Source organism: Pleurodeles waltl, chromosome 4_1 (assembly GCF_031143425.1).
Source record: "Pleurodeles waltl isolate 20211129_DDA chromosome 4_1, aPleWal1.hap1.20221129, whole genome shotgun sequence".
In the NCBI taxonomy this organism is placed as follows: Eukaryota; Metazoa; Chordata; class Amphibia; order Caudata; family Salamandridae; genus Pleurodeles; species Pleurodeles waltl.
The window spans coordinates 53,638,697-53,664,787 of record NC_090442.1 but is presented as its reverse complement, the minus strand read 5'-3'; the positions used below and the strand labels follow the sequence as shown (position 1 = coordinate 53,664,787).

At 52.2% G+C, this 26,091-nt stretch overlaps 7 non-coding genes across 7 annotated transcripts; 4 read left to right on the top strand and 3 right to left on the bottom strand.

The window, feature by feature from the left end:
- The first annotated feature begins 509 nt into the window (after positions 1 to 509).
- TRNAG-GCC (transfer RNA glycine (anticodon GCC)) lies at positions 510 to 580 on the top strand. The gene has a single exon. It is a non-coding gene; the product is annotated as a tRNA-Gly (tRNA).
- A 5,309-nt stretch (positions 581 to 5,889) lies between these two features.
- Positions 5,890 to 5,963, bottom strand: TRNAN-GUU (transfer RNA asparagine (anticodon GUU)). Its single transcript has one exon. It is a non-coding gene; the product is annotated as a tRNA-Asn (tRNA).
- Positions 5,964 to 15,313: 9,350 nt separating this feature from the next.
- TRNAN-GUU (transfer RNA asparagine (anticodon GUU)) lies at positions 15,314 to 15,387 on the bottom strand. The gene has a single exon. It is a non-coding gene; the product is annotated as a tRNA-Asn (tRNA).
- Positions 15,388 to 17,093: 1,706 nt separating this feature from the next.
- On the top strand, positions 17,094 to 17,164 carry TRNAG-GCC (transfer RNA glycine (anticodon GCC)). The gene has a single exon. It is a non-coding gene; the product is annotated as a tRNA-Gly (tRNA).
- A 4,552-nt stretch (positions 17,165 to 21,716) lies between these two features.
- Positions 21,717 to 21,787, top strand: TRNAG-GCC (transfer RNA glycine (anticodon GCC)). Its single transcript has one exon. It is a non-coding gene; the product is annotated as a tRNA-Gly (tRNA).
- Positions 21,788 to 22,328: 541 nt separating this feature from the next.
- Positions 22,329 to 22,402, bottom strand: TRNAN-GUU (transfer RNA asparagine (anticodon GUU)). The gene has a single exon. It is a non-coding gene; the product is annotated as a tRNA-Asn (tRNA).
- Positions 22,403 to 24,108: 1,706 nt separating this feature from the next.
- On the top strand, positions 24,109 to 24,179 carry TRNAG-GCC (transfer RNA glycine (anticodon GCC)). Its single transcript has one exon. It is a non-coding gene; the product is annotated as a tRNA-Gly (tRNA).
- The last annotated feature ends 1,912 nt before the right edge of the window (positions 24,180 to 26,091 follow it).

The window sequence follows — 26,091 nt, the reverse complement described above, 5'->3', positions numbered from 1 at the left end:
CAGAGGCCCCAGTGGTATGAGCCCGACCAGGGCTGTGCCCGACCAGGCTGTAGGGCGCGTTGGGAGCGCGTTAGGGACGCGAAAGAGGGCGCAGGGCGCAGAACTCTGCCCGTTTCTCCCCAGGATTTTGGGGAGGACAGGGAATCTGGCCAGGTCAGTGACTAGGCTTTCCCAGAAGGAAAGTCCAGTGACAGTGGCATGTTGTGAAACACAAGATTGCTGGTGGTCTGGAGGGTGCTTTCTGTCAGCCACTTCTCCCGGGAGCAGCCAGAGAGCAGGCTGATGTCGTGCTCTGTCAAGCACAACACTGGCCCCAAACCACTGTCCTTAGCAAAAGCAGAAACATTCATAGTTTCAGTCTCCTGCATCTGATTCCTGCCATCAGCATGTGAACGTTTGGCAGTCCAAGGCTTGCCATGCAAACTTTGTTCATAGGTGTCCCATGCGAATGCATGGGCCTCATCACTACTGTCTACGGCAGGGCTCTCTGCTCAGCCTATGTAAGTGAAGCATTGGTGGTTCAGTGGTAGAATTCTCGCCTGCCACGCGGGAGGCCCGGGTTCGATTCCCGGCCAATGCAAAGTGCCCTTCTCTTGGCTTTGCTTTAGAAGTCAGACATATAGACTTGGTGGGGAAAAAAATGTCAAAGAGTGACCCCGACGTGATTTGAACACGCAACCTTCTGATCTGGAGTCAGCCGCGCTACCGTTGAGCCACGAGGTCCCTGTGCATGCAGTTCTCAGCCCCGGATCAAGAAATGCTTCTGTGCCTTTTATTGGCCCTCAGTACGCCTGTGGTTAAAGTAGAAGGCTTGGTGGCCCGTTTCCAGTCCTATTGGTGGAAATGACTAGCGGTGAAGAGATGAGAGAAGATAGAAATGTTGAGATAGAGCATGTCACGCAGGCAAAGCGAGAGCTCTAAGAGCAAAGCCAGACAGCTGTGTTTTAATTCAGGACTTGATGTCCCGTTTCCAGTCCTATTGGTGGAAATGACTAGAGGTGAAGAGATGAGAGAAGATAGAAATGTTGAGATAGAGCATGTCACGCAGGCAAAGCGAGAGCTCTAAGAGCAAAGCCAGACAGCTGTGTTTTAATTCAGGACATGATGTAGGCAAAAGCCTACGCCCTTGGGTGGGCTTGAACCACCAACCTTTCAGTTAAGAGCCGAACGCGCTAACCGATTGCGCCACAGAGACCAACCACCGCAGTGAGCGTGTTGGGACTCAATATATGTTTTTACCTTTGTGCTCCTGCCTGCAGCTCTAAGGTCCTGGCATAAGACAGGTAGGCTTAGACTCCATTGTGACATGTCTTACTTCTCTTAGAAGAAGGTTCTGAGTTGCCAGGCAACTTATCTTCTGCCGGGCACACTTTCCTTTGCAGGCTTTCAGGTTGTGAATCCAGCACTGCTTAGGTGTCCATGTCAGACATGAGCAGCTCATTGAGCCCCATTGTGTGTTTTTTGTGGAGATACAACTCTCAGACTAGAGGGAGCAGGCGGGAAGTGGGTGAGACTCACACAGGGTGGGTGGGGCAGTTAAAGGATGTTATCTAATAGTGTAATCGAGGAGTAGGGTTTTTTGTGCTCTACACTTTAACCAGCGATTCTTTCTAAAAGGAAATCCCAGGGCAGTACCCGCAATGAGTGGCATCCCCACACCCGAGGTTGCATTGTGGTAGCTGTTCCCTGAGCCCATAGCCCCTGTCCCCATGTCGCCCTTTCTCCTCGTGTAACTCACCCCAGGTTCGGTGGCTCTGATACTTGCTGCTTCTGCTGCGCGATCATCCCCATGATCTGGGCCTTTGTACGAAATGTCATGTAAGATGACTTTATTCAGCACGGCGTTTGTCATTTGCTTGGTTGTCCTGTCACTGTTGGATGTTTTCTTGTGCAGACTACTGTCTAATGGTGGGAAGGCCACGAGACACGTGACTTTTCTCTTTCCTTGTTAGCATAGTTTCCTGCCACTGTCTTGGTGTGCTGCCAGCCTGTGAGACACGTGTCTTGCCCATCTCAGCTCCACTGTGGCATGTTAGATATGTCTTTGAGCAGAGTCCCGGTCCCAGAGTTGCTGCCTTCTCTGCACTCTGGCTTGTAAGACTGCAGGCAAAGGCCCTCCCTGGCCCCTCAGCCAGATAGATACATTTACCTGCAGGGCTCAGCTTTGGTGAAAGATATTGGCGAGAGAGAGGAAAGGGGACGGCCCGTGGTGCACCCCCTATTTTGCATAGAACCACAGCCTCCTGGGAGGGCAGAGACATGAGGGTTCTCAGGGAAATCCCTGCCAGGAGTGTTGAAGGGCAGGACGTGAAACACAGCAATCCCGGAATGGCCTGGTCTAAGATGCCTGTGCAATAGGCCTGGCCCTAGGCTTCCGGGGCTCTTCCTCGGCAGAGGCCCCAGTGGTATGAGCCCGACCAGGGCTGTGCCCGACCAGGGCTGTAGGGCGCATTGGGAGCGCGTTAGGGACGCGAAAGAGGGCGCAGGGCGCAGAACTCTGCCCGTTTCTCCCCAGGATTTTGGGGAGGACAGGGAATCTGGCCAGGTCAGTGACTAGGCTTTCCCAGAAGGAAAGTCCAGTGACAGTGGCATGTTGTGAAACACAAGATTGCTGGTGGTCTGGAGGGTGCTTTCTGTCAGCCACTTCTCCCGGGAGCAGCCAGAGAGCAGGCTGATGTCGTGCTCTGTCAAGCACAACACTGGCCCCAAACCACTGTCCTTAGCAAAAGCAGAAACATTCATAGTTTCAGTCTCCTGCATCTGATTCCTGCCATCAGCATGTGAACGTTTGGCAGTCCAAGGCTTGCCATGCAAACTTTGTTCATAGGTGTCCCATGCGAATGCATGGGCCTCATCACTACTGTCTACGGCAGGGCTCTCTGCTCAGCCTATGTAAGTGAAACATTGGTGGTTCAGTGGTAGAATTCTCGCCTGCCACGCGGGAGGCCCGGGTTCGATTCCCGGCCAATGCAAAGCGCCCTTCTTTTGGCTTTGCTTTAGAAGTCAGAGATATAGACTTGGTGGGGAAAAAAATGTCAAAGAGTGACCCCGACGTGATTTTAACACGCAACCTTCTGATCTGGAGTCAGCCGCGCTACCGTTGCGCCACGAGGTCCCTGTGAATGCAGTTCTCAGCCCCGGATCAAGAAATGCTTCTGTGCCTTTTATTGGCCCTCAGTACGCCTGTGGTTAAAGTAGAAGGCTTGGTGTCCCGTTTCCAGTCCTATTGGTGGAAATGACTAGAGGTGAAGAGATGAGAGAAGATAGAAATGTTGAGATAGAGCATATCACGCAGGCAAAGCGAGAGCTCTAAGAGCAAAGCCAGACAGCTGTGTTTTAATTCAGGACTTGATGTCCCGTTTCCAGTCCTATTGGTGGAAATGACAAGAGGTGAAGAGATGAGAGAAGATAGAAATGTTGAGATAGAGCATGTCACGCAGGCAAAGCGAGAGCTCTAAGAGCAAAGCCAGACAGCTGTGTTTTAATTCAAGACTTGATGTAGGCAAAAGCATACGTCCCTGGGTGGGCTTGAACCACCAACTTTTCGGTTAACAGCCAAACACGCTAACCGATTGCGCCACAGAGACCAACCACCACAGTGAGCGTGTTGGGACTCAATATATGTTTTTACCTTTGTGCTCCTGCCTGCAGCTCTAAGGTCCTGGCATAAGACAGGTAGGCTTAGACTCCATTGTGACATGTCTTACTTCTCTTAGAAGAAGGTTCTGAGTTGCCAGGCAGCTTATCTTCTGCCGGGCACACTTTCCTTTGCAGGCTTTCAGGTTGTGAATCCAGCACTGCTTAGGTGTCCATGTCAGACATGAGCAGCTCATTGAGCCCCACTGTGTGTTTTTTGTGGAGATACAACTCTCAGACTAGAGGGAGCAGGCGGGAAGTGGGTGAGACTCACACAGGGTGGGTGGGGCAGTTAAAGGATGTTATCTAATAGTGTAATCGAGGAGTTGGTTTTTTTGTGCACTACACTTTAACCAGCGATTCTTTCTAAAAGGAAATCCCAGGGCAGTACCCGCAATGAGTGGCATCCCCACACCCGAGGTTGCAGTGTGGTAGCTGTTCCCTGAGCCCATAGCCCCTGTCCCCATGTCGCCCTTTCTCCTCGTGTAACTCACCCCAAGTTCGGTGGCTCTGATACTTGCTGCTTCTGCTGCGCGATCATCCCCATGATCTGGGGCTTTGTACGAAATGTCATGTAAGATGACTTTATTCAGCACGGCGTTTGTCATTTGCTTGGTTGTCCTGTCACTGTTGGATGTTTTCTTGCGCAGACTACTGTCTAATGGTGGGAAGGCCACGAGACACGTGACTTTTCTCTTTCCTTGTTAGCATAGTTTCCTGCCACTGTCTTGGTGTGCTGCCAGCCTGTGAGACACGTGTCTTGCCCATCTCAGCTCCACTGTGGCATGTTAGATATGTCTTTGAGCAGAGTCCCGGTCCCAGAGCTGCTGCCTTCTCTGCACTCTGGCTTGTAAGACTGCAGGCAAAGGCCCTCCCTGGCCCCTCAGCCAGATAGATACATTTACCTGCAGGGCTCAGCTTTGGTGAAAGATATTGGCGAGAGAGAGGAAAGGGGACGGCCCGTGGTGCACCCCCTATTTTGCATAGAACCACAGCCTCCTGGGAGGGCAGAGACATGAGGGTTCTCAGGGAAAGCCCTCCCAGGAGTGTTGAAGGGCAGGACGTGAAACACAGCAATCCCGGAATGGCCTGGTCTAAGATGCCTGTGCAATAGGCCTGGCCCTAGGCTTCCGGGGCTCTTCCTCGGCAGAGGCCCCAGTGGTATGAGCCCGACCAGGGCTGTAGGGCGCGTTGGGAGCGCGTTAGGGACGCGAAAGAGGGCGCAGGGCGCAGAACTCTGCCCGTTTCTCCCCAGGATTTTGGGGAGGACAGGGAATCTGGCCAGGTCAGTGACTAGGCTTTCCCAGAAGGAAAGTCCAGTGACCGTGGCATGTTGTGAAACACAAGATTGCTGGTGGTCTGGAGGGTGCTTTCTGTCAGCCACTTCTCCCGGGAGCAGCCAGAGAGCAGGCTGATGTCGTGCTCTGTCAAGCACAACACTGGCCCCAAACCACTGTCCTTAGCAAAAGCAGAAACATTCATAGTTTCAGTCTCCTGCATCTGATTCCTGCCATCAGCATGTGAACGTTTGGCAGTCCAAGGCTTGCCATGCAAACTTTGTTCATAGGTGTCCCATGCGAATGCATGGGCCTCGTCACTACTGTCTACTGCAGGGCTCTCTGCTCAGCCTATGTAAGTGAAGCATTGGTGGTTCAGTGGTAGAATTCTCGCCTGCCACGCGGGAGGCGCGGGTTCGATTCCTGGCCAATGCAAAGCGCCCTTCTTTTGGCTTTGCTTTAGAAGTCAGAGATATAGACTTGGTGGGGAAAAAAATGTCAAAGAGTGACCCCGACGTGATTTGAACACACAACCTTCTGATCTGGAGTCAGACGCGCTACCATTGCGCCACGAGGTCCCTGTGCATGCAGTTCTCAGCCCCGGATCAAGAAATGCTTCTGTGCCTTTTATTGGCCCTCAGTACGCCTGTGGTTAAAGTAGAAGGCTTGGTGTCCCGTTTCCAGTCCTATTGGTGGAAATGACTAGAGGTGAAGAGATGAGAGAAGATAGAAATGTTGAGATAGAGCATGTCACGCAGGCAAAGCGAGAGCTCTAAGAGCAAAGCCAGACAGCTGTGTTTTAATTCAGGACTTGATGTCCCGTTTCCAGTCCTATTGGTGGAAATGACTAGAGGTGAAGAGATGAGAGAAGATAGAAATGTTGAGATAGAGCATGTCACGCAGGCAAAGCGAGAGCTCTAAGAGCAAAGCCAGACAGCTGTGTTTTAATTCAGGACTTGATGTAGGCAAAAGCATACGTCCCTGGGTGGGCTTGAACCACCAACCTTTCGGTTAACAGCCGAACGCGCTAACCGATTGCGCCACAGAGACCAACCACCGCAGTGAGCGTGTTGGGACTCAATATATGTTTTTACCTTTGTGCTCCTGCCTACAGCTCTAAGGTCCTGGCATAAGACAGGTAGGCTTAGACTCCATTGTGACATGTCTTACTTCTCTTAGAAGAAGGTTCTGAGTTGCCAGGCAGCTTATCTTCTGCCGGGCACACTTTCCTTTGCAGGCTTTCAGGTTGTGAATCCAGCACTGCTTAGGTGTCCATGTCAGACATGAGCAGCTCATTGAGCCCCACTGTGTGTTTTTTGTGGAGATACAACTCTCAGACTAGAGGGAGCAGGCGGGACGTGGGTGAGACTCACACAGGGTGGGTGGGGCAGTTAAAGGATGTTATCTAATAGTGTAATCGAGGAGTTGGGTTTTTTGTGCTCTACACTTTAACCAGCGATTCTTTATAAAAGGAAATCCCAGGGCAGTACCCGCAATGAGTGGCATCCCCACACCCGAGGTTGCATTGTGGTAGCTGTTCCCTGAGCCCATAGCCCCTGTCCCCATGTCGCCCTTTCTCCTCGTGTAACTCACCCCAGGTTCGGTGGCTCTGATACTTGCTGCTTCTGCTGCGCGATCATCCCCATGATCTGGGACTTTGTACGAAATGTCATGTAAGATGACTTTATTCAGCACGGCGTTTGTCATTTGCTTGGTTGTCCTGTCACTGTTGGATGTTTTCTTGCGCAGACTACTGTCTAATGGTGGGAAGGCCATGAGACACGTGACTTTTCTCTTTCCTTGTTAGCATAGTTTCCTGCCACTGTCTTGGTGTGCTGCCAGCCGTTGAGACACGTGTCTTGCCCATCTCAGCTCCACTGTGGCATGTTAGATATGTCTTTGAGCAGAGTCCCGGTCCCAGAGTTGCTGCCTTCTCTGCACTCTGGCTTGTAAGACTGCAGGCAAAGGCCCTCCCTGGCCCCTCAGCCAGATAGATACATTTACCTGCAGGGCTCAGCTTTGGTGAAAGATATTGGCGAGAGAGAGGAAAGGGGACGGCCCGTGGTGCACCCCCTATTTTGCATAGAACCATAGCCTCCTGGGAGGGCAGAGACATGAGGGTTCTCAGGGAAAGCCCTCCCAGGAGTGTTGAAGGGCAGGACGTGAAACACAGCAATCCCGGAATGGCCTGGTCTAAGATGCCTGTGCAATAGGCCTGGCCCTAGGCTTCCGGGGCTCTTCCTCGGCAGAGGCCCCAGTGGTATGAGCCCGACCAGGGCTGTGCCCGACCAGGGCTGTAGGGCGCGTTGGGAGCGCGTTAGGGACGCGAAAGAGGGCGCAGGGCGCAGAACTCTGCCCGTTTCTCCCCAGGATTTTGGGGAGGACAGGGAATCTGGCCAGGTCAGTGACTAGGCTTTCCCAGAAGGAAAGTCCAGTGACAGTGGCATGTTGTGAAACACAAGATTGCTGGTGGTCTGGAGGGTGCTTTCTGTCAGCCACTTCTCCCGGGAGCAGCCAGAGAGCAGGCTGATGTCGTGCTCTGTCAAGCACAACACTGGCCCCAAACCACTGTCCTTAGCAAAAGCAGAAACATTCATAGTTTCAGTCTCCTGCATCTGATTCCTGCCATCAGCATGTGAACGTTTGGCAGTCCAAGGCTTGCCATGCAAACTTTGTTCATAGGTGTCCCATGCGAATGCATGGGCCTCATCACTACTGTCTACGGCAGGGCTCTCTGCTCAGCCTATGTAAGTGAAGCATTGGTAGTTCAGTGGTAGAATTCTCGCCTGCCACGCGTGAGGCCCGGGTTCGATTCCCGGCCAATGCAAAGCACCCTTCTCTTGGCTTTGCTTTAGAAGTCAGAGATATAGACTTGGTGGGGAAAAAAATGTCAAAGAGTGACCCCGATGTGATTTGAACACGCAACCTTCTGATCTGGAGTCAGCCGCGCTACCGTTGAGCCACGAGGTCCCTGTGCATGCAGTTCTCAGCCCCGGATCAAGAAATGCTTCTGTGCCTTTTATTGGCCCTCAGTACGCCTGTGGTTAAAGTAGAAGGCTTGGTGTCCCGTTTCCAGTCCTATTGGTGGAAATGACTAGAGGTGAAGAGATGAGAGAAGATAGAAATGTTGAGATAGAGCATGTCACGCAGGCAAAGCGAGAGCTCTAAGAGCAAAGCCAGACAGCTGTGTTTTAATTCAGGACTTGATGTCCCGTTTCCAGTCCTATTGGTGGAAATGACTAGAGGTGAAGAGATGAGAGAAGATAGAAATGTTGAGATAGAGCATGTCACGCAGGCAAAGCGAGAGCTCTAAGAGCAAAGCCAGACAGCTGTGTTTTAATTCAGGACTTGATGTAGGCAAAAGCATACGTCCCTGGGTGGGCTTGAACCACCAACCTTTCAGTTAACAGCCGAACGCGCTAACCGATTGCGCCACAGAGACCAACCACCGCAGTGAGCGTGTTGGGACTCAATATATGTTTTTACCTTTGTGCTCCTGCCTGCAGCTCTAAGGTCCTGGCATAAGACAGGTAGGCTTAGACTCCATTGTGACATGTCTTACTTCTCTTAGAAGAAGGATCTGAGTTGCCAGGCAGCTTATCTTCTGCCGGGCACACTTTCCTTTGCAGGCTTTCAGGTTGTGAATCCAGCACTGCTTAGGTGTCCATGTCAGACATGAGCAGCTCATTGAGCCCCATTGTGTGTTTTTTGTGGAGATACAACTCTCAGACTAGAGGGAGCAGGCGGGAAGTGGGTGAGACTCACACAGGGGTGGTGGGGCAGTTAAAGGATGTTATCTAATAGTGTAATCGAGGAGTAGGGTTTTTTGTGCTCTACACTTTAACCAGCGATTCTTTCTAAAAGGAAATCCCAGGGCAGTACCCGCATTGAGTGGCATCCCCAAACCCGAGGTTGCATTGTGGTAGCTGTTCCCTGAGCCCATAGCCCCTGTCCCCATGTCGCCCTTTCTCCTCGTGTAACTCACCCCAGGTTCGGTGGCTCTGATACTTGCTGCTTCTGCTGCGCGATCATCCCCATGATCTGGGCCTTTGTACGAAATGTCATGTAAGATGACTTTATTCAGCACGGCGTTTGTCATTTGCTTGGTTGTCCTGTCACTGTTGGATGTTTTCTTGTGCAGACTACTGTCTAATGGTGGGAAGGCCACGAGACACGTGACTTTTCTCTTTCCTTGTTAGCATAGTTTCCTGCCACTGTCTTGGTGTGCTGCCAGCCTGTGGGACACGTGTCTTGCCCATCTCAGCTCCACTGTGGCATGTTAGATATGTCTTTGAGCAGAGTCCCGGTCCCAGAGTTGCTGCCTTCTCTGCACTCTGGCTTGTAAGACTGCAGGCAAAGGCCCTCCCTGGCCCCTCAGCCAGATAGATACATTTACCTGCAGGGCTCAGCTTTGGTGAAAGATATTGGCGAGAGAGAGGAAAGGGGACGGCCCGTGGTGCACCCCCTATTTTGCATAGAACCACAGCCTCCTGGGAGGGCAGAGACATGAGGGTTCTCAGGGAAAGCCCTCCCAGGAGTGTTGAAGGGCAGGACTTGAAACACAGCAATCCCGGAATGGCCTGGTCTAAGATGCCTGTGCAATAGGCCTGGCCCTAGGCTTCCGGGGCTCTTCCTCGGCAGAGGCCCCAGTGGTATGAGCCCGACCAGGGCTGTGCCCGACCAGGGCTGTAGGGCGCGTTGGGAGCGCGTTAGGGACGCGAAAGAGGGCGCAGGGCGCCAAACTCTGCCCGTTTCTCCCCAGGATGTTGGGGAGGACAGGGAATCTGGCCAGGTCAGTGACTACGCTTTCCCAGAAGGAAAGTCCAGTGACAGTGGCATGTGGTGAAACACAAGATTGCTGGTGGTCTGGAGGGTGCTTTCTGTCAGCCACTTCTCCCGGGAGCAGCCAGAGAGCAGGCTGATGTCGTGCTCTGTCAAGCACAACACTGGCCCCAAACCACTGTCCTTAGCAAAAGCAGAAACATTCATAGTTTCAGTCTCCTGCATCTGATTCCTGCCATCAGCATGTGAACGTTTGGCAGTCCAAGGCTTGCCATGCAAACTTTGTTCATAGGTGTCCCATGCGAATGCATGGGCCTCATCACTACTGTCTACGGCAGGGCTCTCTGCTCAGGCTATGTAAGTGAAGCATTGGTGGTTCAGTGGTAGAATTCTCGCCGGCCACGCGGGAGGCCCGGGTTCGGTTCCCGGCCAATGCAAAGCGCCCTTCTTTTGGCTTTGCTTTAGAAGTCAGAGATATAGACTTGGTGGGGAAAAAAATGTCAAAGAGTGACCCCGACGTGATTTGAACACGCAAACTTCTGATCTGGAGTCAGACGCGCTACCGTTGCGCCACGAGGTCCCTGTGCATGCAGTTCTCAGCCCCGGATCAAGAAATGCTTCTGTGCCTTTTATTGGCCCTCAGTACGCCTGTGGTTAAAGTAGAAGGCTTGGTGGCCCGTTTCCAGTCCTATTGGTGGAAATGACTAGAGGTGAAGAGATGAGAGAAGATAGAAATGTTGAGATAGAGCATGTCACGCAGGCAAAGCGAGAGCTCTAAGAGCAAAGCCAGACAGCTGTGTTTTAATTCAGGACTTGATGTCCCGTTTCCAGTCCTATTGGTGGAAATGACTAGAGGTGAAGAGATGAGAGAAGATAGAAATGTTGAGATAGAGCATGTCACGCAGGCAAAGCGAGAGCTCTAAGAGCAAAGCCAGACAGCTGTGTTTTAATTCAGGACTTGATGTAGGCAAAAGCATACGTCCCTGGGTGGGCTTGAACCACCAGCTTTTCAGTTAACAGCCGAACGTGCTAACCGATTGCGCCACAGAGACCAACCACCGGAGTGAGTGTGTTGGGACTCAATATATGTTTTTACCTTTGTGCTCCTGCCTGCAGCTCTAAGGTCCTGGCATAAGACAGGTAGGCTTAGACTCCATTGTGACATGTCTTACTTCTCTTAGAAGAAGGTTCTGAGTTGCCAGGCAGCTTATCTTCTGCCGGGCACACTTTCCTTTGCAGGCTTTCAGGTTGTGAATCCAGCACTGCTTAGGTGTCCATGTCAGACATGAGCAGCTCATTGAGCCCCATTGTGTGTTTTTTGTGGAGATACAACTCTCAGACTAGAGGGAGCAGGCGGGAAGTGGGTGAGACTCACACAGGGTGGGTGGGGCAGTTAAAGGATGTTATCTAATAGTGTAATCGAGGAGTAGGTTTTTTTGTGCTCTACACTTTAACCAGCGATTCTTTCTAAAAGGAAATCCCAGGGCAGTACCCGCAATGAGTGGCATCCCCACACCCGAGGTTGCATTGTGGTAGCTGTTCCCTGAGCCCATAGCCCCTGTCCCCATGTCGCCCTTTCTCCTCGTATAACTCACCCCAGGTTCGGTGGCTCTGATACTTGCTGCTTCTGCTGCGCGATCATCCCCATGATCTGGGCCTTTGTACGAAATGTCATGTAAGATGACTTTATTCAGCACGGCGTTTGTCATTTGCTTGGTTGTCCTGTCACTGTTGGATGTTTTCTTGCGCAGACTACTGTCTAATGGTGGGAAGGCCACGAGACACGTGACTTTTCTCTTTCCTTGTTAGCATAGTTTCCTGCCACTGTCTTGGTGTGCTGCCAGCCTGTGAGACACGTGTCTTGCCCATCTCAGCTCCACTGTGGCATGTTAGATATGCCTTTGAGCAGAGTCCCGGTCCCAGAGTTGCTGCCTTCTCTGCACTCTGGCTTGTAAGACTGCAGGCAAAGGCCCTCCCTGGCCCCTCAGCCAGATAGATACATTTACCTGCAGGGCTCAGCTTTGGTGAAAGATATTGGTGAGAGAGAGGAAAGGGGACGGCCCGTGGTGCACCCCCTATTTTGCATAGAACCACAGCCTCCTGGGAGGGCAGAGACATGAGGGTTCTCAGGGAAAGCCCTCCCAGGAGTGTTGAAGGGCAGGACGTGAAACACAGCAATCCCGGAATGGCCTGGTCTAAGATGCCTGTGCAATAGGCCTGGCCCTAGGCTTCCGGGGCTCTTCCTCGGCAGAGGCCCCAGTGGTATGAGCCCGACCAGGGCTGTGCCCGACCAGGGCTGTAGGGCGCGTTGGGAGCGCGTTAGGGACGCGAAAGAGGGCGCAGGGCGCAGAACTCTGCCCGTTTCTCCCCAGGATTTTGGGGAGGACAGGGAATCTGGCCAGGTCAGTGACTAGGCTTTCCCAGAAGGAAAGTCCAGTGACAGTGGCATGTTGTGAAACACAAGATTGCTGGTGGTCTGGAGGGTGCTTTCTGTCAGCCACTTCTCCCGGGAGCAGCCAGAGAGCAGGCTGATGTCGTGCTCTGTCAAGCACAACACTGGCCCCAAACCACTGTCCTTAGCAAAAGCAGAAACATTCATAGTTTCAGTCTCCTGCATCTGATTCCTGCCATCAGCATGTGAACGTTTGGCAGTCCAAGGCTTGCCATGCAAACTTTGTTCATAGGTGTCCCATGCAAATGCATGGGCCTCATCACTACTGTCTACGGCAGGGCTCTCTGCTCAGCCTATGTAAGTGAAGCATTGGTTGTTCAGTGGTAGAATTCTCGCCTGCCACGCGGGAGGCCCGGGTTCGATTCCCGGCCAATGCAAAGCGCCCTTCTTTTGGCTTTGCTTTAGAAGTCAGAGATATAGACTTGGTGGGGAAAAAAATGTCAAAGAGTGACCCCGACGTGATTTGAACACGCAAACTTCTGATCTGGAGTCAGACGCGCTACCGTTGCGCCACGAGGTCCCTGTGCATGCAGTTCTCAGCCCCGGATCAAGAAATGCTTCTGTGCCTTTTATTGGCCCTCAGTACGCCTGTGGTTAAAGTAGAAGGCTTGGTGTCCCGTTTCCAGTCCTATTGGTGGAAATGACTAGAGGTGAAGAGATGAGAGAAGATAGAAATGTTGAGATAGAGCATGTCACGCAGGCAAAGCGAGAGCTCTAAGAGCAAAGCCAGACAGCTGTGTTTTAATTCAGGACTTGATGTAGGCAAAAGCATACGTCCCTGGGTGGGCTTGAACCACCAACCTTTCGGTTAACAGCCGAACACGCTAACCGATTGCGCCACAGAGACCAACCACCGCAGTGAGCGTGTTGGGACTCAATATATGTTTTTACCTTTGTGCTCCTGCCTGCAGCTCTAAGGTCCTGGCATAAGACAGGTAGGCTTAGACTCCATTGTGACATGTCTTACTTCTCTTAGAAGAAGGTTCTGAGTTGCCAGGCAGCTTATCTTCTGCCGGGCACACTTTCCTTTGCAGGCTTTCAGGTTGTGAATCCAGCACTGCTTAGGTGTCCATGTCAGACATGAGCAGCTCATTGAGCCCCACTGTGTGTTTTTTGTGGAGATACAACTCTCAGACTAGAGGGAGCAGGCGGGAAGTGGGTGAGACTCACACAGCGTGGGTGGGGCAGTTAAAGGATGTTATCTAATAGTGTAATCGAGGAGTTGTTTTTTTTGTGCACTACACTTTAACCAGCGATTCTTTCTAAAAGGAAATCCCAGGGCAGTACCCGCAATGAGTGGCATCCCCACACCCGAGGTTGCATTGTGGTAGCTGTTCCCTGAGCCCATAGCCCCTGTCCCCATGTCGCCCTTTCTCCTCGTGAAACTCACCCCAGGTTCGGTGGCTCTGATACTTGCTGCTTCTGCTGCGCGATCATCCCCATGATCTGGGCCTTTGTACGAAATGTCATGTAAGATGACTTTATTCAGCACGCCGTTTGTCATTTGCTTGGTTGTCCTGTCACTGTTGGATGTTTTCTTGCGCAGACTACTGTCTAATGGTGGGAAGGCCACGAGACACGTGACTTTTCTCTTTCCTTGTTAGCATAGTTTCCTGCCACTGTCTTGGTGTGCTGCCAGCCTGTGAGACACGTGTCTTGCCCATCTCAGCTCCACTGTGGCATGTTAGATATGTCTTTGAGCAGAGTCCCGGTCCCAGAGCTGCTGCCTTCTCTGCACTCTGGCTTATAAGACTGCAGGCAAAGGCCCTCCCTGGCCCCTCAGCCAGATAGATACATTTACCTGCAGGGCTCAGCTTTGGTGAAAGATATTGGCGAGAGAGAGGAAAGGGGACGGCCCGTGGTGCACCCCCTATTTTGCATAGAACCACAGCCTCCTGGAATAGGCAGAGACATGAGGGTTCTCAGGGAAAGCCCTCCCAGGAGTGTTGAAGGGCAGGACGTATAACACAGCAATCCCGGAATGGCCTGGTCTAAGATGCCTGTGCAATAGGCCTGGCCCTAGGCTTCCGGGGCTCTTCCTCGGCAGAGGCCCCAGTGGTATGAGCCCGACCAGGGCTGTGCCCGACCAGGGCTGTAGGGCGCGTTGGGAGCGCGTTAGGGACGCGAAAGAGGGCGCAGGACGCAGAACTCTGACCGTTTCTCCCCAGGATTTTGGGGAGGACAGGGAATCTGGCCAGGTCAGTGACTAGGCTTTCCCAGAAGGAAAGTCCAGTGACAGTGGCATGTTGTGAAACACAAGATTGCTGGTGGTCTGGAGGGTGCTTTCTGTCAGCCACTTCTCCCGGGAGCAGCCAGAGAGCAGGCTGATGTCATGCTCTGTCAAGCACAATACTGGCCCCAAACCACTGTCCTTAGCAAAAGCAGAAACATTCATAGTTTCAGTCTCCTGCATCTGATTCCTGCCATCAGCATGTGAACGTTTGACAGTCCAAGGCTTGCCATGCAAACTTTGTTCATAGGTGTCCCATGCGAATGCATGGGCCTCGTCACTACTGTCTACGGCAGGGCTCTCTGCTCAGGATATGTAAGTGAAGCATTGGTGGTTCAGTGGTAGAATTCTCGCCTGCCACGCGCGAGGCCCGGGTTCGATTCCCGGCCAATGCAAAGCGCCCTTCTTTTGGCTTTGCTTTAGAAGTCAGAGATATAGACTTGGTGGGGAAAAAAATATCAAAGAGTGACCCCGACGTGATTTGAACACACAACCTTCTGATCTGGAGTCAGACGCGCTACCGTTGCGCCACGAGGTCCCTGTGCATGCAGTTCTCAGCCCCGGATCAAGAAATGCTTCTGTGCCTGTTATTGGCCCTCAGTACGCCTGTGGTTAAAGTAGAAGGCTTGGTGTCCCGTTTCCAGTCCTATTGGTGGAAATGACTAGAGGTGAAGAGATGAGAGAAGATAGAAATGTTGAGATAGAGCATGTCACGCAGGCAAAGCGAGAGCTCTAAGAGCAAAGCCAGACAGCTGTGTTTTAATTCAGGACTTGATGTCCCGTTTCCAGTCCTATTGGTGGAAATGACTAGAGGTGAAGAGATGAGAGAAGATAGAAATGTTGAGATAGAGCATGTCACGCAGGCAAAGCGAGAGCTCTAAGAGCAAAGCCAGACAGCTGTGTTTTAATTCAGGACTTGATGTAGGCAAAAGCATACGTCCCTGGGTGGGCTTGAACCACCAACCTTTCGGTTAACAGCCGAACGCGCTAACCGATTGCGCCACAGAGACCAACCACCGCAGTGAGCGTGTTGGGACTCAATATATGTTTTTACCTTTGTGCTCCTGCCTGCAGCTCTAAGGTCCTGGCATAAGACAGGTAGGCTTAGACTCCATTGTGACATGTCTTACTTCTCTTAGAAGAAGGTTCTGAGTTGCCAGGCAGCTTATCTTCTGCCGGGCACACTTTCCTTTGCAGGCTTTCAGGTTGTGAATCCAGCACTGCTTAGGTGTCCATGCCAGACATGAGCAGCTCATTGAGCCCCACTGTGTGTTTTTTGTGGAGATACAACTCTCAGACTAGAGGGAGCAGGCGGGAAGTGGGTGAGACTCACACAGGGTGGGTGGGGCAGTTAAAGGATGTTATCTAATAGTGTAATCGAGGAGTTGGGTTTTTTGTGCACTACACTTTAACCAGCGATTCTTTCTAAAAGGAAATCCCAGGGCAGTACCCGCAATGAGTGGCATCCCCACACCCGAGGTTGCATTGTGGTAGCTGTTCCCTAAGCCCATAGCCCCTGTCCCCATGTCGCCCTTTCTCCTCGTGTAACTCACCCCAGGTTCGGTGGCTCTGATACTTGCTGCTTCTGCTGCGCGATCATCCCCATGATCTGGGCCTTTGTACGAAATGTCATGTAAGATGACTTTATTCAGCACGGCGTTTGTCATTTGCTTGGTTGTCCTGTCACTGTTGGATGTTTTCTTGCGCAGACTACTGTCTAATGGTGGGAAGGCCACGAGACACGTGACTTTTCTCTTTCCTTGTTAGCATAGTTTCCTGCCACTGTCTTGGTGTGCTGCCAGCCTGTGAGACACGTGTCTTGCCCATCTCAGCTCCACTGTGGCATGTTAGATATGCCTTTGAGCAGAGTCCCGGTCCCAGAGTTGCTGCCTTCTCTGCACTCTGGCTTGTAAGACTGCAGGCAAAGGCCCTCCCTGGCCCCTCAGCCAGATAGATACATTTACCTGCAGGGCTCAGCTTTGGTGAAAGATATTGGCGAGAGAGAGGAAAGGGGACGGCCCGTGGTGCACCCCCTATTTTGCATAGAACCACAGCCTCCTGGGAGGGCAGAGACATGAGGGTTCTCAGGGAAAGCCCTCCCAGGAGTGTTGAAGGGCAGGACGTGAAACACAGCAATCCCGGAATGGCCTGGTCTAAGATGCCTGTGCAATAGGCCTGGCCCTAGGCTTCCGGGGCTCTTCCTCAGCAGAGGCCCCAGTGGTATGAGCCCGACCAGGGCTGTGCCCGACCAGGGCTGTAGGGCGCGTTGGGAGCGCGTTAGGGACGCGAAAGAGGGCGCAGGGCGCAGAACTCTGCCCATTTCTCCCCAGGATTTTGGGGAGGACAGGGAATCTGGCCAGGTCAGTGACTAGGCTTTCCCAGAAGGAAAGTCCAGTGACAGTGGCATGTTGTGAAACACAAGATTGCTGGTGGTCTGGAGGGTGCTTTCTGTCAGCCACTTCTCCCGGGAGCAGCCAGAGAGCAGGCTGATGTCGTGCTCTGTCAAGCACAACACTGGCCCCAAACCACTGTCCTTAGCAAAAGCAGAAACATTCATAGTTTCAGTCTCCTGCATCTGATTCCTGCCATCAGCATGTGAACGTTTGGCAGTCCAAGGCTTGCCATGCAAACTTTGTTCATAGGTGTCCCATGCGAATGCATGGGCCTCATCACTACTGTCTACGGCAGGGCTCTCTGCTCAGCTTATGTAAGTGAAGCATTGGTGGTTCAGTGGTAGAATTCTCGCCTGCCACGCGGGAGGCCCGGGTTCGATTCCCGGCCAATGCAAAGCGCCCTTCTTTTGGCTTTGCTTTAGAAGGCAGAGATATAGACTTGGTGGGGAAAAAAATGTCAAAGAGTGACCCCGACGTGAGTTGAACACGCAACCTTCTGATCTGGAGTCAGACGCGCTACCGTTGCGCCACGAGGTCCCTGTGCATGCAGTTCTCAGCCCCGGATCAAGAAATGCTTCTGTGCCTTTTATTGGCCCTCAGTACGCCTGTGGTTAAAGTAGAAGGCTTGGTGTCCCGTTTCCAGTCCTATTGGTGGAAATGACTAGAGGTGAAGAGATGAGAGAAGATAGAAATGTTGAGATAGAGCATGTCACGCAGGCAAAGCGAGAGCTCTAAGAGCAAAGCCAGACAGCTGTGTTTTAATTCAGGACTTGATGTCCCGTTTCCAGTCCTATTGGTGGAAATGACTAGAGGTGAAGAGATGAGAGAAGATAGAAATGTTGAGATAGAGCATGTCACGCAGGCAAAGTGAGAGCTCTAAGAGCAAAGCCAGACAGCTGTGTTTTAATTCAGGACTTGATGTAGGCAAAAGCATACGTCCCTGGGTGGGCTTGAACCACCAACTTTTCGGTTAACAGCCAAACACGCTAACCGATTGCGCCACAGAGACCAACCACCACAGTGAGCGTGTTGGGACTCAATATATGTTTTTACCTTTGTGCTCCTGCCTGCAGCTCTAAGGTCCTGGCATAAGACAGGTAGGCTTAGACTCCATTGTGACATGTCTTACTTCTCTTAGAAGAAGGTTCTGAGTTGCCAGGCAGCTTATCTTCTGCCGGGCACACTTTCCTTTGCAGGCTTTCAGGTTGTGAATCCAGCACTGCTTAGGTGTCCATGTCAGACATGAGCAGCTCATTGAGCCCCACTGTGTGTTTTTTGTGGAGATACAACTCTCAGACTAGAGGGAGCAGGCGGGAAGTGGGTGAGACTCACACAGGGTGGGTGGGGCAGTTAAAGGATGTTATCTAATAGTGTAATCGAGGAGTTGGTTTTTTTGTGCACTACACTTTAACCAGCGATTCTTTCTAAAAGGAAATCCCAGGGCAGTACCCGCAATGAGTGGCATCCCCACACCCGAGGTTGCATTGTGGTAGCTGTTCCCTGAGCCCATAGCCCCTGTCCCCATGTCGCCCTTTCTCCTCGTGTAACTCACCCCAGGTTCGGTGGCTCTGATACTTGCTGCTTCTGCTGCGCGATCATCCCCATGATCTGGGCCTTTGTACGAAATGTCATGTAAGATGACTTTATTCAGCACGGCGTTTGTCATTTGCTTGGTTGTCCTGTCACTGTTGGATGTTTTCTTGCGCAGACTACTGTCTAATGGTGGGAAGGCCACGAGACACGTGACTTTTCTCTTTCCTTGTTAGCATAGTTTCCTGCCACTGTCTTGGTGTGCTGCCAGCCTGTGAGACACGTGTCTTGCCCATCTCAGCTCCACTGTGGCATGTTAGATATGTCTTTGAGCAGAGTCCCGGTCCCAGAGCTGCTGCCTTCTCTGCACTCTGGCTTGTAAGACTGCAGGCAAAGGCCCTCCCTGGCCCCTCAGCCAGATAGATACATTTACCTGCAGGGCTCAGCTTTGGTGAAAGATATTGGCGAGAGAGACGAAAGGGGACGGCCCGTGGTGCACCCCATATTTTGCATAGAACCACAGCCTCCTGGGAGGGCAGAGACATGAGGGTTCTCAGGGAAAGCCCTCCCAGGAGTGTTGAAGGGCAGGACGTGAAACACAGCAATCCCGGAATGGCCTGGTCTAAGATGCCTGTGCAATAGGCCTGGCCCTAGGCTTCCGGGGCTCTTCCTCGGCAGAGGCCCCAGTGGTATGAGCCCGACCAGGGCTGTAGGGTGCGTTGGGAGCGCGTTAGGGACGCGAAAGAGGGCGCAGGGCGCAGAACTCTGCCCGTTTCTCCCCAGGATTTTGGGGAGGACAGGGAATCAGGCCAGGTCAGTGACTAGGCTTTCCCAGAAGGAAAGTCCAGTGACAGTGGCATGTTGTGAAACACAAGATTGCTGGTGGTCTGGAGGGTGCTTTCTGTCAGCCACTTCTCCCGGGAGCAGCCAGAGAGCAGGCTGATGTCGTGCTCTGTCAAGCACAACACTGGCCCCAAACCACTGTCCTTAGCAAAAGCAGAAACATTCATAGTTTCAGTCTCCTGTATCTGATTCCTGCCATCAGCATGTGAACGTTTGGCAGTCCAAGGCTTGCCATGCAAACTTTGTTCATAGGTGTCCCATGCGAATGCATGGGCCTCGTCACTACTGTCTACGGCAGGGCTCTCTGCTCAGCCTATGTAAGTGAAGCATTGGTGGTTCAGTGGTATAATTCTCGCTTGCCACGCGGGATGCCCGGGTTCGATTCCTGGCCAATGCAAAGCGCCCTTCTTTTGGCTTTGCTTTAGAAGTCAGAGATATAGACTTGGTGGGGAAAAAAATGTCAAAGTGTGACCCCGACGTGATTTGAACACACAACCTTCTGATCTGAAGTCAGACGCGCTACCATTGCGCCACGAGGTCCCTGTGCATGCAGTTCTCAGCCCCGGATCAAGAAATGCTTCTGTGCCTTTTATTGGCCCTCAGTACGCCTGTGGTTAAAGTAGAAGGCTTGGTGTCCCGTTTCCAGTCCTATTGGTGGAAATGACTAGAGGTGAAGAGATGAGAGAAGATAGAAATGTTGAGATAGAGCATGTCACGCAGGCAAAGCGAGAGCTCTAAGAGCAAAGCCAGACAGCTGTGTTTTAATTCAGGACTTGATGTATGCAAAAGCATACGTCCCTGGGTGGGCTTAAACCACCAACCTTTCGGTTAACAGCCGAACGCGCTAACCGATTGCGCCACAGAGACCAACCACCGCAGTGAGCGTGTTGGGACTCAATATATGTTTTTACCTTTGTGCTCCTGCCTACAGCTCTAAGGTCCTGGCATAAGACAGGTAGGCTTAGACTCCATTGTGACATGTCTTACTTCTCTTAGAAGAAGGTTCTGAGTTGCCAGGCAGCTTATCTTCTGCCGGGCACACTTTCCTTTGCAGGCTTTCAGGTTGTGAATCCAGCACTGCTTAGGTGTCCATGTCAGACATGAGCAGCTCATTGAGCCCCACTGTGTGTTTTTTGTGGAGATACAACTCTCAGACTAGAGGGAGCAGGCGGGAAGTGGGTGAGACTCACACAGGGTGGGTGGGGCAGTTAAAGGATGTTATCTAATAGTGTAATCGAGGAGTTGGGTTTTTTGTGCTCTACACTTTAACCAGCGATTCTTTCTAAAAGGAAATCCCAGGGCAGTACCCGCAATGAGTGGCATCCCCACACCCGAGGTTGCATTGTGTTAGCTGTTCCCTGAGCCCATAGCCCCTGTCCCCATGTCGCCCTTTCTCCTCGTGTAACTCACCCCAGGTTCGGTGGCTCTGATACTTGCTGCTTCTGCTGCGCGATCATCCCCATGATCTGGGCCTTTGTACGAAATGTCATGTAAGATGACTTTATTCAGCACGGCGTTTGTCATTTGCTTGGTTGTCCTGTCACTGTTGGATGTTTTCTTGCGCAGACTACTGTCTAATGGTGGGAAGGCCACGAGACACATGACTTTTCTCTTTCCTTGTTAGCATAGTTTCCTGCCACTGTTTTGGTGTGCTGCCAGCCTGTGAGACACGTGTCTTGCCCATCTCAGCTCCACTGTGGCATGTTAGATATGTCTTTGAGCAGAGTCCCGGTCCAAGAGTTGCTGCCTTCTCTGCACTCTGGCTTGTAAGACTGCAGGCAAAGGCCCTCCCTGGCCCCTCAGCCAGATAGATACATTTACCTGCAGGGCTCAGCTTTGGTGAAAGATATTGGCGAGAGAGAGGAAAGGGGACGGCCCGTGGTGCACCCCCTATTTTGCATAGAACCATAGCCTCCTGGGAGGGCAGAGACATGAGGGTTCTCAGGGAAAGCCCTCCCAGGAGTGTTGAAGGGCAGGACGTGAAACACAGCAATCCCGGAATGGCCTAGTCTAAGATGCCTGTGCAATAGGCCTGGCCCTAGGCTTCCGGGGCTCTTCCTCGGTAGAGGCCCCAGTGGTATGAGCCCGACCAGGGCTGTGCCCGACCAGGGCTGTAGGGTGCGTTGGGAGCGCGTTAGGGACGCGAAAGAGGGCGCAGGGCGCAGAACTCTGCCCGTTTCTCCCCAGGATTTTGGGGAGGACAGGGAATCTGGCCAGGTCAGTGACTAGGCTTTCCCAGAAGGAAAGTCCAGTGACAGTGGCATGTTGTGAAACACAAGATTGCTGGTGGTCTGGAGGGTGCTTTCTGTCAGCCACTTCTCCCGGGAGCAGCCAGAGAGCAGGCTGATGTCGTGCTCTGTCAAGCACAACACTGACCCCAAACCACTGTCCTTAGCAAAAGCAGAAACATTCATAGTTTCAGTCTCCTGCATCTGATTCCTGCCATCAGCATGTGAACGTTTGGCAGTCCAAGGCTTGCCATGCAAACTTTGTTCATAGGTGTCCCATGCGAATGCATGGGCCTCATCACTACTGTCTACGGCAGGGCTCTCTGCTCAGCCTATGTAAGTGAAGCATTGGTGGTTCAGTGGTAGAATTCTCGCCTGCCACGCGGGAGGCCCGGGTTCGATTCCCGGCCAATGCAAAGCGCCCTTCTCTTGGCTTTGCTTTAGAAGTCAGAGATATAGACTTGGTGGGGAAAAAAATGTCAAAGAGGGACCCCGACGTGATTTGAACACGCAACCATCTGATCTTGAGTCAGCAGCGCTACCGTTGAGCCACGAGGTCCCTGTGCATGCAGTTCTCAGCCCCGGATCAAGAAATGCTTCTGTGCCTTTTATTGGCCCTCAGTACGCCTGTGGTTAAAGTAGAAGGCTGTGTGGCCCGTTTCCAGTCCTATTGGTGGAAATGACTAGAGGTGAAGAGATGAGAGAAGATAGAAATGTTGAGATAGAGCATGTCACGCAGGCAAAGCGAGAGCTCTAAGAGCAAAGCCAGACAGCTGTGTTTTAATTCAGGACTTGATGTCCCGTTTCCAGTCCTATTGGTGGCAATGACTAGAGGTGAAGAGATGAGAGAAGATAGAAATGTTGAGATAGAGCATGTCACGCAGGCAAAGCGAGAGCTCTAAGAGCAAAGCCAGACAGCTGTGTTTTAATTCAGGACTTGATGTAGGCAAAAGCATACGTCCCTGGGTGGGCTTGAACCACCAACCTTTCGGTTAACAGCCGAACGCGCTAACCGATTGCGCCACAGAGACCAACCACCCCAGTGAGCGTGTTGGGACTCAATATATGTTTTTATCTTTGAGCTCCTGCCTGCAGCTCTAAGGTCCTGGCATAAGACAGGTAGGCTTAGACTCCATTGTGACATGTCTTACTTCTCTTAGAAGAAGGTTCTGAGTTGCCAGGCAGCTTATCTTCTGCCGGGCACACTTTCCTTTGCAGGCTTTCAGGTTGTGAATCCAGCACTGCTTAGGTGTCCATGTCAGACATGAGCAGCTCATTGAGCCCCATTGTGTATTTTTTGTGGAGATACAACTCTCAGACTAGAGGGAGCAGGCGGGAAGTGGGTGAGACTCACACAGGGTGGGTGGGGCAGTTAAAGGATGTTATCTAATAGTGTAATCGAGGAGTAGGGTTTTTTGTGCTCTACACTTTAACCAGCGATTCTTTCTAAAAGGAAATCCCAGGGCAGTACCCGCAATGAGTGGCATCCCCACACCCGAGGTTGCATTGTGGTAGCTGTTCCCTGAGCCCATAGCCCCTGTCCCCATGTCGCCCTTTCTCCTCGTGTAACTCACCCCAGGTTCGGTGGCTCTGATACTTGCTGCTTCTGCTGCGCGATCATCCCCATGATCTGGGCCTTTGTACGAAATGTCATGTAAGATGACTTTATTCAGCACGGCGTTTGTCATTTGCTTGGTTGTCCTGTCACTGTTGGATGTTTTCTTGTGCAGACTACTGTCTAATGGTGGGAAGGCCACGAGACACGTGACTTTTCTCTTTCCTTGTTAGCATAGTTTCCTGCCACTGTCTTGGTGTGCTGCCAGCCTGTGAGACACGTGTCTTGCCCATCTCAGCTCCACTGTGGCATGTTAGATATGTCTTTGAGCAGAGTCCCGGTCCCAGAGTTGCTGCCTTCTCTGCACTCTGGCTTGTAAGACTGCAGGCAAAGGCCCTCCCTGGCCCCTCAGCCAGATAGATACATTTACCTGCAGGGCTCAGCTTTGGTGAAAGATATTGGCGAGAGAGAGGAAAGGGGACGGCCCGTGGTGCACCCCCTATTTTGCATAGAACCACAGCCTCCTGGGAGGGCAGAGACATGAGGGTTCTCAGGGAAAGCCCTCCCAGGAGTGTTGAAGGGCAGGACGTGAAACACAGCAATCCCGGAATGGCCTGGTCTAAGATGCCTGTGCAATAGGCCTGGCCCTAGGCTTCCGGGGCTCTTCCTCGGCAGAGGCCCCAGTGGTATGAGCCCGACCAGGGCTGTGCCCGACCAGGGCTGTAGGGCGCGTTGGGAGCGCGTTAGGGACGCGAAAGAGGGCGCAGGGCGCAGAACTCTGCCCGTTTCTCCCCAGGATGTTGGGGAGGACAGGGAATCTGGCCAGGTCAGTGACTACGCTTTCCCAGAAGGAAAGTCCAGTGACAGTGGCATGTTGTGAAACACAAGATTGCTGGTGGTCTGGAGGGTGCTTTCTGTCAGCCACTTCTCCCGGGAGCAGCCAGAGAGCAGGCTGATGTCGTGTTCTGTCAAGCACAACACTGGCCCCAAACCACTGTCCTTAGCAAAAGCAGAAACATTCATAGTTTCAGTCTCCTGCATCTGATTCCTGCCATCAGCATGTGAACGTTTGGCAGTCCAAGGCTTGCCATGCAAACTTTGTTCATAGGTGTCCCATGCGAATGCATGGGCCTCATCACTACTGTCTACGGCAGGGCTCTCTGCTCAGCCTATGTAAGTGAAGCATTGGTGGTTCAGTGGTAGAATTCTCGCCTGCCACGCGGGAGGCCCGGGTTCGATTCCCGGCCAATGCAAAGCACCCTTCTTTTGGCTTTGCTTTAGAAGTCAGAGATATAGACTTGGTGGGGAAAAAAATGTCAAAGAGTGACCCCGACGTGATTTGAACACGCAAACTTCTGATCTGGAATCAGACGCGCTACCGTTGCGCCACGAGGTCCCTGTGGATGCAGTTCTCAGCCCCGGATCAAGAAATGCTTCTGTGCCTTTTATTGGCCCTCAGTACGCCTGTGGTTAAAGTAGAAGGCTTGGTGGCCCGTTTCCAGTCCTATTGGTGGAAATGACTAGAGGTGAAGAGATGAGAGAAGATAGAAATGTTGAGATAGAGCATGTCACGCAGGCAAAGCGAGAGCTCTAAGAGCAAAGCCAGACAGCTGTGTTTTAATTCAGGACTTGATGTCCCGTTTCCAGTCCTATTGGTGGAAATGACTAGAGGTGAAGAGATGAGAGAAGATAGAAATGTTGAGATAGAGCATGTCACGCAGGCAAAGCGAGAGCTCTAAGAGCAAAGCCAGACAGCTGTGTTTTAATTCAGGACTTGATGTAGGCAAAAGCATACGTCCCTGGGTGGGCTTGAACCACCAGCCTTTCAGTTAACAGCCGAACGTGCTAACCGATTGCGCCACAGAGACCAACCACCGCAGTGAGTGTGTTGGGACTCAATATATGTTTTTACCTTTGTGCTCCTGCCTGCAGCTCTAAGGTCCTGGCATAAGACAGGTAGGCTTAGACTCCATTGTGACATGTCTTACTTCTCTTAGAAGAAGGTTCTGAGTTGCCAGGCAGCTTATCTTCTGCCGGGCACACTTTCCTTTGCAGGCTTTCAGGTTGTGAATCCAGCACTGCTTAGGTGTCCATGTCAGACATGAGCAGCTCATTGAGCCCCATTGTGTGTTTTTTGTGGAGATACAACTCTCAGACTAGAGGGAGCAGGCGGGAAGTGGGTGAGACTCACACAGGGTGGGTGGGGCAGTTAAAGGATGTTATCTAATAGTGTAATCGAGGAGTAGGTTTTTTTGTGCTCTACACTTTAACCAGCGATTCTTTCTAAAAGGAAATCCCAGGGCAGTACCCGCAATGAGTGGCATCCCCACACCCGAGGTTGCATTGTGGTAGCTGTTCCCTGAGCCCATAGCCCCTGTCCCCATGTCGCCCTTTCTCCTCGTGTAACTCACCCCAGGTTCGGTGGCTCTGATACTTGCTGCTTCTGCTGCGCGATCATCCCCATGATCTGGGCCTTTGTACGAAATGTCATGTAAGATGACTTTATTCAGCACGGCGTTTGTCATTTGCTTGGTTGTCCTGTCACTGTTGGATGTTTTCTTGCGCAGACTACTGTCTAATGGTGGGAAGGCCACGAGACACGTGACTTTTCTCTTTCCTTGTTAGCATAGTTTCCTGCCACTGTCTTGGTGTGCTGCCAGCCTGTGAGACACGTGTCTTGCCCATCTCAGCTCCACTGTGGCATGTTAGATATGTCTTTGAGCAGAGTCCCGGTCCCAGAGCTGCTGCCTTCTCTGCACTCTGGCTTGTAAGACTGCAGGCAAAGGCCCTCCCTGGCCCCTCAGCCAGATAGATACATTTACCTGCAGGGCTCAGCTTTGGTGAAAGATATTGGCGAGAGAGAGGAAAGGGGACGGCCCGTGGTGCACCCCATATTTTGCATAGAACCACAGCCTCCTGGGAGGGCAGAGACATGAGGGTTCTCAGGGAAAGCCCTCCCAGGAGTGTTGAAGGGCAGGACGTGAAACACAGCAATCCCGGAATGGCCTGGTCTAAGATGCCTGTGCAATAGGCCTGGCCCTAGGCTTCCGGGGCTCTTCCTCGGCAGAGGCCCCAGTGGTATGAGCCCGACCAGGGCTGTAGGGCGCGTTGGGAGCGCGTTAGGGACGCGAAAGAGGGCGCAGGGCGCAGAACTCTGCCCGTTTC